Below are 11,999 nucleotides of genomic sequence, written 5' to 3'. Positions count from 1 at the left end.
ATATATCTTAAAATATATACCAAAGTCAGAGGGACAATAAGATCTTAAAGGATTAATCCAGAGTCTAGAGCTTAGTGCATAAAATAGGTCAAGGAAGAGGAGCCTGCAAAGAAGATGGTAAAGGAAGAATTAGAAAAACAAGGAAGGGCAACTTCAGCATCTGGGACTTGTGAACATTCCCAGAACAAAAGCTCTACATCAGCAAATGCTGCAGAGCCCTAAGAACCCAAAGAAGTCCACAAAAATGTCAGCTCCAAGAAAGCATTTACCCCACTACATCCCTATGCCTGCAAGCTGCCTGATTCATAGTGGAAACATACTTAATCTTGTTGAGTGGGATCACTGGATATGGCCTCTGAGGGCCTTGGGAACCTTTGTCATAGCAGCTTGATCCTAATGGTTCTAGGGAGTATAGACACAAACCTGGCAGCTGTGTAGGAGGATGAATGGAAAGGTGAGTGTGGGTTTTTTTTCCCTGAGGAAGTTCTTGGTCATTAAAGGAAGGGAAGAGATAAATTGTGAGCCTACAAGTATAGCAAAAAAGGCTTATATTTAGTTGACTAAAAGAGACTTTTTTCTATATCATATTAATTTCATTCATTTTTTCCAATCTATTTCTATTGAATTTTTGTGCATTTCGTACAATACATCTTAATCATATTTAGACCCCCTCTCCTATCTGCACCCTCCCCATAGCTCTACTGGATTTCACACATTCTGTCAAATATGTTAGGGCCTATCTAGTCAAGTTTGTGTGCCCAGATGTCTCTTAGTGTGAGTTCATCCAGTGGAGCCTGGTCAGCCTATCCAGCACCACTCCCTTAAAGAAGACCAACTTTCCCTCACCCAACAGTGATCAGCTGCCAATAGTTCTTCAGCTAAGATTGGGTTTTCTGCCCATTTCCCCAGTTCTGTGCTGGGTTCTTGTCTGATTGAGTTTGCCTGGTTCTTGTTCTTGCTATCACCATTGCTGTAAGTTCATATGAGCCAAGTTCCCAGAAGTCTGGAAAATTCTGATTTCCTGTAGTCATCTACCCCTCCTGGCTCTTACAATCTTTCCACCCCTAGTTCTGCAATGGTCCCTGAGCTCTGGGTGGGTGAAGTTTAATATAAGAGTCGTATCCAGGGACACACATTCTGAAGTCTGAAAGAGACTTTAATATATTATTTCTAAGTTCTAGGGAAGGAACAAGTAAGAAAGGGAAAATTGACAATTATAATGAATTCAAATCCTATTTGAATTATAATGAATTCAAATTCACAGCTCCCTGTCTTTGTAACCTCCTCAGTTGCCAAAGCTACAAATTGCTTGAAGAAATCATTTCCATAACAAAGTTCTACCTTGGGCAGAATTTTATGCCCATAACTGTGAGGAAGGCCTTACTGCACTGAGAGATTATGCCCCTAATGTCTCCCGTTCTGCAAGCACCAGACTATGATTTCTCCTAGCCTCTCATCACTCGGGCCACTCGTGCATTACTGGATTGCAAGGCATCCCACTCAGACACTGCCACAAGGCTGATTCTGATGAGGCTAGCAATGAACTCTCTAGAAGTACCTTCCGCTCTCTCACCTCCATGACTTGTCTGTGCCAGGCTTTTCTCTTCTGACTGAGTACTCCTTACCTTAAGTGCTCTGCAGACATCCTTTCCTTTCTCAACTTCCTCTGTCACAGGCTTATTACACTAGGTTGCAAATTCCCACTATGAGCCCTCTTCCCCCACATAGTCTAGAAGCTCTGAAGTTGGGGTGCCACATCCTTTCTGTATGTGGGAGTACCTCACTCATTGTGAAGCTCATGGTTTGTACATTGTGGGAATAAATCAACAGTGGTTGTATTCCAGGTCACATTCACTCAGACTCTGCCCAGAGAAAGAAAACTGGGCAAAGCAGCAAACAGAAATGAATCCACAGTCACATCAGGTTATTTGCAGGTTTTCACCAGAGTCTAATTTGCTCTGGCTGTAGCCAGACTGCAAGCAGCCTGCAGCCTTGGAGGCTGTGCAGACTACCTCCTAATAACCATCTATTAAAACTTCAAAGGAAGAAAAATTAAAAACATGAATGGAGCTAATTGCTGGCTCCCACAAATTGGTTCCTGGGCATTATAAATGGTTTAGTAGTTGGTCTAGATACCACTGAGATAGGATGGTGCCATATATAAATAGGAATACAGAGATGCAGAGATACCTGAGGCCAGGCTGTGACCTCAACAAGTCCCAGCTCCATGGCCCAAAGGGGAGAATTTTACATGTCTGTGTTTGGTATAATTATCTGCCACAAAGTAGCCAAAAAAAAAAAAAAAAAAAAAAAAAACCTCTTGTTTAACAATTATATTGCCTAAAAACATGGAGTCTGGGTGAAATAAACCCAATGATTACTTACTATTCTGAGCAGGAGTCAGGATGCCTGGGGGCTAGATCTGGCTGTGAAGCAACCAGCTCTGTGCCCACAGGCAGGCTGCCTGTCGCTGTACTCAGTGAGGAATGACATAATACTTGGGTTCATGCATCCACGTATTCACTTACTTAAGACATATGTATTAGGTACCTCTCATTCCTGGCACCACGGTGCATACTTATTCCAAGAGGAATAAGACAGCTTGCTACAGTCCACTGTCAGGGTCAGACGACTGCCATGTGGCAAAGCTGCTGAGGCATACATAGGTACAATAGGAGACAGGAGAGAAGTAACTAAAACTCAGCTGGGAAGAAATAGGTGACAGAACTCTGAATGGGCTTTAAATGATCAAGTAAGTTTGCCAGACAGAAAAGAATGAGGCACACATCTATACCCCTAATGCTGGAGAGGCGGAGAGACAGGAGAATCCGACAGTTGCTGACCAGCTGGTCTAGCTGAATCAGCATGCTTCAGGTTCAGTGAGAGACCCATCTCAAAACATAAGGTGGAAATTAATTGAGGAAGACACCCAAAGTTGACCTTGACCTCCAGGTATAAACATGTATGCCCCTCCCCACCACACACACAAAGGAGGAAAAGCTCACTTTGGTCAAAACTTTCAAAGGCTTCGATCACGAGTCCCTTGGTCTCACAGTTGCTCTGAAGACTGTGGTGATAAAGTACATCATGGTGACAGGACATAGCAGAGTTGGCCTGTTCACATCATGGCAGCCAGGAAGCAAACATGGGGAGAGGGTTCCAATATCCCTTCCAAGGACACAGTCCCAGTGACCTGATTTCCATAGGCTCCACCTCCTTAAAGTTCCACTGCTTCTCAATAGCACCACAGGCTGGCAGCTAACCTTTAGCACCTGGCTGGGCCTTTGGGGACGGCAACTCTAGTACATTTTAGGGCATAGGTTACTGGGCTCTCTTCTGGCATTTCTGACTTAGTGGGAACTGAGGATTTGGATCCTGGGACCACACTTAGGGAGCCACAGTACTAGGGGTTGTCCCTCCTAATGCTTTTATGTCTGGGTCTGTTGAAGTAGTCAGCGCCTCACAGAGCAGACTGGAAGAGGGACAGGAGAGAGGCAGAGAGGCAGCATTTAGAGGCTTACAGAAAGAAAAATTCTGCCAGCTCTCATGACTCAAGATTCTAGTTCATGTACAACCCTCACATTTCTTTCATTTAGCTTGGTACTGGTACCTGATCTTTTTAACATTTGAGCTTTCTTTGTTTGAATTATGAATTTTTTCCTATTTAAATGCAAACACACCAGGAAGGAGCAGCCCATGAAACTGCTATCAGTGATTTATAGTAGGGTGTTAATTTAATTATGAGATCATTTTCATGCAGAGCCCTAGGAGACGACAGTCATTTTTAATGACCTGGGAGGGTAGACTCTATCATGCCATGCCACACCTGGATGGCATGATGTTACCCAAGTTTCTTCACCTCCATGAATCTAGTCCCAGTTTCCTCTTTGGTAAAACTGAGGATAATAACACCACCTGTCACACGGTGTTATTTTAAGGATTGTATTAAGGGAGAGAATGTGAGTGAAAGCTCTTGGAATCTATCAAGGGCTAAACAGAAGTGCCAAAATACATGCCTCTGTACAAACTCACATATACTTTCTAGTATTTCTTCTAGCATATGAAAACCTCCAAAAGATTATTAATGAAACTAGGAGGTTTGTCCAGCCTGTGGAGATGCTGCTATCACTCCAAGAGTGGTGAGACAGAATTTATCAGGGGTGGAAGGATGCCGTTGGTGACTCCAATTTCTCGACTGGGTTTTTGGTCTTATTCTTAATAACTTCTGGAAGATTTGTAAATTAGAACAGATCAGGATGTATAAATCTTAGAAATTCCCATTTACTATCAAATACAAAATGCTTTCTGGGGTTTGTGGAGTTTTCTCAGTTTTCTGTAGAGTGTCTGTGCTATAAGTTCAGAAACAGGCGCTACTGACCAGGCTCAGACTGAACGCAGCCCAACCCTTCAAACACATGTCTAGCCAGTTCTGGAACCCCTTTCTTAACCTTGGTGTAGTTTTCTACCTCCAGGACGTTGATAGGCTGGGTTTAAAGAGCTCCTTTAGCCTAATGGGATTGAAATTTTCATTCGTGAGGAAGGGCTACAGGAGGTAACTTGTATCTGCCATGCATTGGCAGGCATGCCCAAGCAGCAAGCTATTAGCTTACCCACCATGAGCAATGAACTGTGGAGTGGTTGATTTCAGCAGCTTCACCATAGTAAAAGAACAATGTCCTCTCCATCCCCTCTCAGGGAAAAGAAAGGAGGCATCTTCCAATTTGTCAGAGAATAATTTCCCAATTACCCTGTGACGTCTGTTTTTTCTGGTGGGCCCTTAAATCAGGTGAAATCTGAACCTTTCTTTCATGATGGGGGAAAATGTTACTGACAGGGTAGATTTTCAACATCTCTCTCTGCAGCTGAAGGAAAACTTGCAGATCTCCACAGAGGCCTGGGAGGCAGCATCTGGTGAGAGGGTCTTCAAGTGGCAGGGCTAGGGCTGTTGAGCCAGAGTTAGCCTCATCACTTGGAGACCCCTGCTGCTGAGCGGAGAAATGGAGGCAGAGTACATGACTCATAGTGTATTAACTTCTGAATATTTTTGAAAGAAAGCTTGCCTGCAATTTCAGCAGCTATCAAATTCCCTTTGAGGCATTTTATGGGGAAAAAATACCCCCAAAATTGGAGCAGTGTTTTGGCAGCATTCTCCAACCGTAACCAACCTACCTTGGATACATTCAGTTTGTCGGACCCACCACAGGCTTCAGACCTTTTTCTCCTCCTGCCTTCTTAACTTTTCACAACAGTCCTGGGAGACAAGGGGATCAGATGCTGTTTTAGATTTGGGAAGCTGATGCTCAGAGATGAGGAAGCACGTCTGGCCTCATCTCGCCGTCTCAGGTACGCCCAGGACTGGGAGGCCACCTTGGTAGCACTCCATCTTCAGAGCTATGCTGCTGCCTCTTTCCTGTTTCGCTCTCTCTCTCACAGCAGGAAAACAACAGGCAGGGGACACCAGGGAAGCTGAGGTAGGCAAGAAAGCGTGGTACTTCTTGCATATGGAGAAGGCTAGACCTCCGAGGGAGCCCATGCCTTGCCCCAGGAATATGAGATAAAATCCTTTCTCCATTCCCATATTGCCCTCCACCTTCCTGGCATCATCCATTAGCTCAACAACTATTTATTAGGCCCTCCTTATGTGCCAGGCACTTTAATGGGGGTATAGTAGTGAACAAACAGAAACTCTTTCCCCGTCAAGAGCTTGCATTCTAGGGAAGTTTCAATTCAGCAGTTTCAGGAACTCTTCTGGCTGCCTAGACTTCTCCAGTAGAGTCCCCTTCAGGCCCCTGTTTCCAAGCATATGCCCTCACACGCACCGCTCCCTTGTCTTGCAACCCTTTGTCCTGCACACACTTGCAGGTACTAACTCATGATGCATGCTCACACTTTGCAGGGCACTCACACCCACACGTGCACTGACCCATCTTGGTCTTGCAGTCCTCTCAAGTCAAGCATTCAGGGTTGGGGCACCTGCAGCTGGTCTGGAAGAGCAGAGATCTACCCCCTCCTTCAAAGGACCAGGGCTGCAGAATCCCCCCATGGCTACACCCATCTGTGGGTACCTGCTCCCCATGGAGCTCTGTGCAGACCCACTGTGGTGCAGGGCACCAGTGCAAGGAGCATGGGAGTGGGCCGCGGGACCCTCTTAGGCTCACTGACCAGCCCAGGTCCAGCCTGAGCCTCCTCTTCCAGTCCCGGCCTCTCTGGATCGATTCCTCCCTTCTCTAATTATTTCTAGGTTCCATCTGAGGGAAAAGAAGAGGGAGCGTGGCCCTGTTGCGCCTAGGCAGTGGTTTTTGGGCACAGCACAAGTGGAAAACAATTAGAGCTCTTTGGAAATATGAGTCTGTGGCAGAAACTTGGACTCAGTGGCCTGAAACCAAGTTGAGGAGCATGGTGCTGTTGTCCCTCCGGGCTGATTGATTAGACGTTCCTTCCTCCCAAATCACTTTCAGTGGGTTGTTTGTTTATCTCCAACCCTAGCAACCGCCTACTGCTCTTCTACTTACAAATGCAGTCCCTAGTGCCAGGCTGCAGAGGTCAGCAGGCTCATTTTTTTCTTGGTTAAATCTGTCGCATGCTCCACCAATCTTGGCCATCTCCCTGACAATGTCTCTTGGGCAAGTCAGTATTTTCAAGGTCTCCCATGGTTATACCCACTCTTCTGTCCCCTCAAGGTGAGTGGCAAAGCAGAATTCGAGCACCTTCCCCCTCATAGGACCACTGCTCCATTCAGAAAGCCTTGACTGTGCAGGGCCCCCAAGCTGGGAGACATCTATCAGGTCCCCCAAGATGGGGGAGCAGGCAGCTTTTGGGGGGAGATGGACCTGAGCAACTCTCCCTCACTAGCTATAGATCAATGCCAACAGCAGAAGACTCACCTAGGGCCCTTTAGGGAACTCTATGTATGCTCTCCCCAAAACTTAGTGGGAAGAGTAGAAGACAACAACCTTCAAGGCCCTTTGAAAAAGAGATGGACACTGACTCCTGCCCAAGAGCGTTGGATCTCTCTGTGTGAGCCTATGCCAGAACCTGGAGCCTTTGAAAAGGAACACTATTTTCCATCGCTCTCTGTCAGCACTTACCCTTGGAGCCTGCACAGATGATTACCTTTGGTCCACTCTGCTGGGCATGGGTCACCAGCCCCATTTTACAGGTAAGGAAACTGAGTTTGGGGGTGTCACCAAAGTTCCTATATAGCTGTGAATGTGAGAAGATGAACCACCCCATTTTCAGATGACCTTACTTCAAATGAGGAACTCCTTTTTTGGCTCTTGCAAAGCTGTGAGTCAGGCTGGGAACTAGGGTGCCCTCCTCTACGACAGTCATACCAGTTTTGCCTCTGCCCTGTAAACAACCTTGTGGTTTTGCACCTTCTAGATGTTCTCAGTAGTTTTCCCAATGTGGAATGCCCTTTTCCCTTCTACCACTGCAATTCCTACACGCCTGCCAAGGTGCCACCAGCAAACTCTTCCTGAGTGAGCCTTTCCCTGCTATTCACATTTTGTCCATCTCCCTCTCTTCTATTAACACCCACATTCACCTTTCATCACATTGCTGCTTTTCAAGATTCTCTCCTTGTTTTGTGTTTCAGTGCTCTTACTCCATCAGTCAGACCAACCTTCAGAAGTAGACACCTTCCCTCTGTGCTGTGTTCAGCGTGATGCTGCACACAAACTTGCACTTGGTCATTCATGGCCCATCTACTCTGACACATTCTAAACTTGCTGAGAGGTGGTCCAAACAGCTCTTGCCAGATGGTGTGGCGGGGTGGCATGCCTGGGCTTTCAGCCACTAACAGGCTGGCAGCAGCTCCCTGCAGCGGATGGCTTGTCGGCTTGGTTCTCCTAGACCTTTGTGAAGGCTTGCACCTGGATTAGTTGAGAAAGGGAGACAGAGCTTAATTGTATTCTCTGTTCACACTAAGACACTCAAAGGTTACTTAGATGAGACAGTGCTTGTGGTATGTAGTAATTGAGGATACACAAGTGGATGCAGACAGTCATGTAAGTAAAGGATCTGTCATAAAATTGAAATAAAACCAGATGGCAAACAGTTGCTTTGGAGGGAGTATTTCTGTACTCTATTGGAGCTTCAAGAAGCAGTTTTCTTCAGGGATGTGGCCCCTGCCATGCTCTGGTGGATGGCCATATACCCATGTACACACAGGCAGCCCTAATTGAACTCAACGGGTTAAAAAAAAGAAAAAGGACATGAAGTTAGGAGGGAGGAATGGGGGGGCATTCGAGAGGAGTTGGCGAGCAGAGTAGGGATGGATATAATTCAAATACATTGTCATATGCATGACATTTACAGAGAATAATAAATATATTTTCAGTAAACACACCACTTGGGCCAAGGTGGCAGATTTATTACCTTCTCAGCACATGAATGTCCACCCTTCACCTTTGTAGTTACAGCATGTTTTCACATGTATCATCTTATTTGTCTCCCCCAAGACACAGAGAAGGATAACGAGGCTCATTCCAGTAGTTAGTACTCAGTCCCTACACATGCTGTGCTAAGAACTTTGCACATGCTAATTGGTTTCTTCTTTGCCATTTGACAGAAGTAGAAACTAGGACACTGAGAGTATTGATTTCAGACCATACAAATGGCAAAGCCTGGTCTTGAACTCAGACCTACTGACTTATAACCTCACAGAGAGAGACAGCTGCCAGGCGCCCTTGCCTCACACCTGCAACTGCAGCAAAGTTCCTTTAACTCAGTGCTTTGGGGAAATCCCCGTCATGCTGCCTGCAGGAAGACCTGCTAGATACTAGGAAAGATTGGGAACCAAGTTTCAGTCCTGGATTAAAGGTCAGTAAGACAGAGAACTGGCTTGGCATCAAGGTCACTGAGTCTGATTACTTGTTGTGCCCCTTGCTAAACAGCCCTGGCTTGGCCATTCACTTATCCTCTCCAAGGCAACATTTCCTCATCTACAGACTAGGAATGATGTTTTTACCTGGGAGGCTGTCATACAGATCCAGTGAGCCAGGACAAATGTAAAACACTCCTCCTTCTCCCTCTCCCTGTGTTTGGGGAGAGTACTGTCCATGTGGGTACAGGGTTTATTGTGTATAGGAGCTCAAAAAGAAGGTGTTGTGAGGGCAGGGGTAAGGTGTGACTCTGGGCTCTTGGCCTTTTCCCCTCTAGCCTGGACCTTGAGGATCCACTAGGCAGGCTGGTGAATGCCCTTTTGGAACAGGTGTGGCTAGATAGAAAGACCTCTTGATGTCAGCCACATGGTACAGAAGCAACCCTGTGGGTCACCCACATGGTGCTTCCTGAGGTGTTATCCCCCAATTGTGTCATCATCACATCTTGTTTAAAGGCTCCAGCCTGGTCTCAGCCAAGCCACTGGGGAAATAAGAACAGAAGCATCATGCCAACCAGCATGGTGAGGTGGCAATAGCATCTGCTGCTGGGAATAGCCCCAGAACACAGGAGAGCCAAGAGATAAAGATACCCAAGTGGAGATCCTCACTCCTGGACAGTGCATGCGCGGGGTCAACAAACCACTGTGTCCCAAGACTTACCAAAGACATTCTTGAATGATGAGATCTCTGCTAGAGGAAGAAGACAGCTGGGTACTGAGCAAGGAAACTAACTCAGAACACTTGCCTTCTGCCAAGAGCTTCCAAGGCCTTTTCTAATCTAATCCTCACAGTAACCTGCAAAGTAAGTACTGTGAGCTCCCCCTACATTCAGGGGAACTTGGCCTTGCAGAAGTCAGTGGACTCTCCCCAGGGGCCAGCTAGTGTGTGGCTGAGCCAAGATCCAAAGCCAGGTGTACAGGATCACCTGCCCATGCTGTCTACACAACTGTGCCAGGAGCCTGGGGTGGCATGGCCTCCTGTGGCTCTTTGTTTTTCCTTGGGAGAAGAAAGGCAATGTTATTTTGCTGGCTGGGATGGTGAGATCTTTATCACCTCCAGAAAAGTGTATATTAAATCCCTAATTGTGCATGGCATTGAGCATGGCATGGAATTATTTTGTACACAGAAATAATTAGGCTAAGTGCACAGACAGGGTCTCTGCCCTCAGGGAACACGAGATCCCTAGTACATTGAAGGTTGACCCAAGCGATATACACACAAAGGTCTTGGCACCATTTTCCCACAACTGTCACAGTCACAGACTGTACCCCTTTATTAGCAATGCATGGTCTGGGTGGGTTGAGGTATAAGTGTCATCCAAATCCATTCCCACTTCTGGGAAAGACTTCTAAGGAGGTCAGGCTTGGGAAGCAGATAGTGGGTTGGAAACCTTTGCATAGGACCTGTGTGATTTTCACGAGTTCTCTATGCTGTCCAAGTTTTGATTTCCCATCCACGGAATTGGATGGCTCTCACTTGCCACACTTGTTCACTAAAGTGATGCTTGGAAAGTGCTTAGCACAGTGAACAGCAAATGGTAAGTTCTCAGTGATTAATGGTTATTATAGCAGCTGATTAGAAGACTTGCCACCCTCACCCCCAAAGTAAAGTGTGAGGCATTCTGGAAAGAGGACTTTCGATTCACACAGCTGAGGCAGGTTCCTTGACCCCTGTGCTTTGTGGCTGTACCAAGGGATAACAAACACTTCGGTGCTTCTTGTGTGCTGTTGTTTTTAGGAAATGATGGGCCTTGGGCTTTGTGGAGCAAAACACAAAGTGCCTGTATGTTGGCCATTTATTCTTAGTTCTTTATTCAGGAGAGATGTGCAGCTCTCTTCAGGCAGAAGGTTTAAAGGAGAAGTGAGATGCAACCTGTGGAACGGTGCCTTGCAGCCATCATGCAGAATGGTGGGCACACTGCCCTGTAGCCTGTAGTACAGAACAGTAGGACACAATAATTTTGGTTGGCTGGGATACCTGTGGTTCTGGCTCTCCAGTCTACACAAGAGGCTGTTGTAGCTGCTGTCCTTCCAAAAGTGAGGTAAAGAATAAAGGACAAAGCTGTCAGCCACATCAGGTGAGGCACCTGGGGTTGCTGAGGGGCGGCATGCAGTAAGTGGAAGAAGATTCCAGAATGTCCTTTTCATTCTGGGAGATTCACTAGATTGCTTACCCTTTTCTTGCCCAGGGCTGGCCAAGGAGTGACCAAGGGCCTTCAGGAGCCCAAGGGCACACACTTCAGAAGATCTCTTTGTGTGTCTTCTTGGCAGAGGCCCTGTGCAGCAGAGGCTTCGTGCTTAATGGCCTGTCAGGAGGGAAAACAATCTGCTGAACTACAAGAGAAAAAGATTAAACTAATAATAAAACCAAACCCAAACAGCACCTCCGTCCCTCCCCTCTACTCAGCCCTGGCTTACTTCACTATCTTGATGCCAGTTCCCCTCCCAGGCAAATAATATTTATTCCAAGAGGTCCTGACACACCGGTTGGAACAAGACAATGCTTGATTGTTTCTTCCTTCCCCCTGAGGCCAGTGATGGGCTGGAGCAGCGCAAGCGTGGAAAGGAAAAGGAGGGTGTTGTGTTCTTCTCATGGGACCCAGCTCCAGCGCTGTCAAAACAAGCCTGAGACACTTGCGGGGGAGGGTGGCGGGGCCAGAGATTAGTGTAGCTACTGCCCAACCTGCTCAGAAAGTTTCACTCTTTTAGCAAAGTTCCTGGCAGCTGTGACCACTTAAAGGGCTTTTGCTTCCATTAGACGGGAGTCATTAAGTCAGGGAGCTTAATGCAAGCTCTAAAGGGCCCAGGAGTCATTGCTCAGCAAAAAGTGCCAATTCATTGTGTGGTAGATAAAACACCTGGAGACTCAAACCAGAGGCAAGGTTTTCTAGCTTCGGAATTGACAGCTGACCCCTCAGTGACCTTGTACTGAAAAGCATCTCCTGTCTAAGTCCCCAGTTCTGGTGCAGAAGGATGATGGGAGGTGTATACCTAGACAGAGATGGATTGTCCAGGCCATGGCTTCACCAGTGTTTGGGCTACTCAGGCTAAAAGGGCCAGGGGAGCTAATTGATAATAGAGTTTATCAACCAGGTACATGCCCGAGGGCTGAGAT

Source organism: Nannospalax galili, unplaced genomic scaffold (assembly GCF_000622305.1).
Source record: "Nannospalax galili isolate Female #2095 unplaced genomic scaffold, S.galili_v1.0 scaffold2548, whole genome shotgun sequence".
NCBI classification, from domain to species: Eukaryota; Metazoa; Chordata; class Mammalia; order Rodentia; family Spalacidae; genus Nannospalax; species Nannospalax galili.
This window is presented reverse-complemented; position numbering follows the sequence as displayed.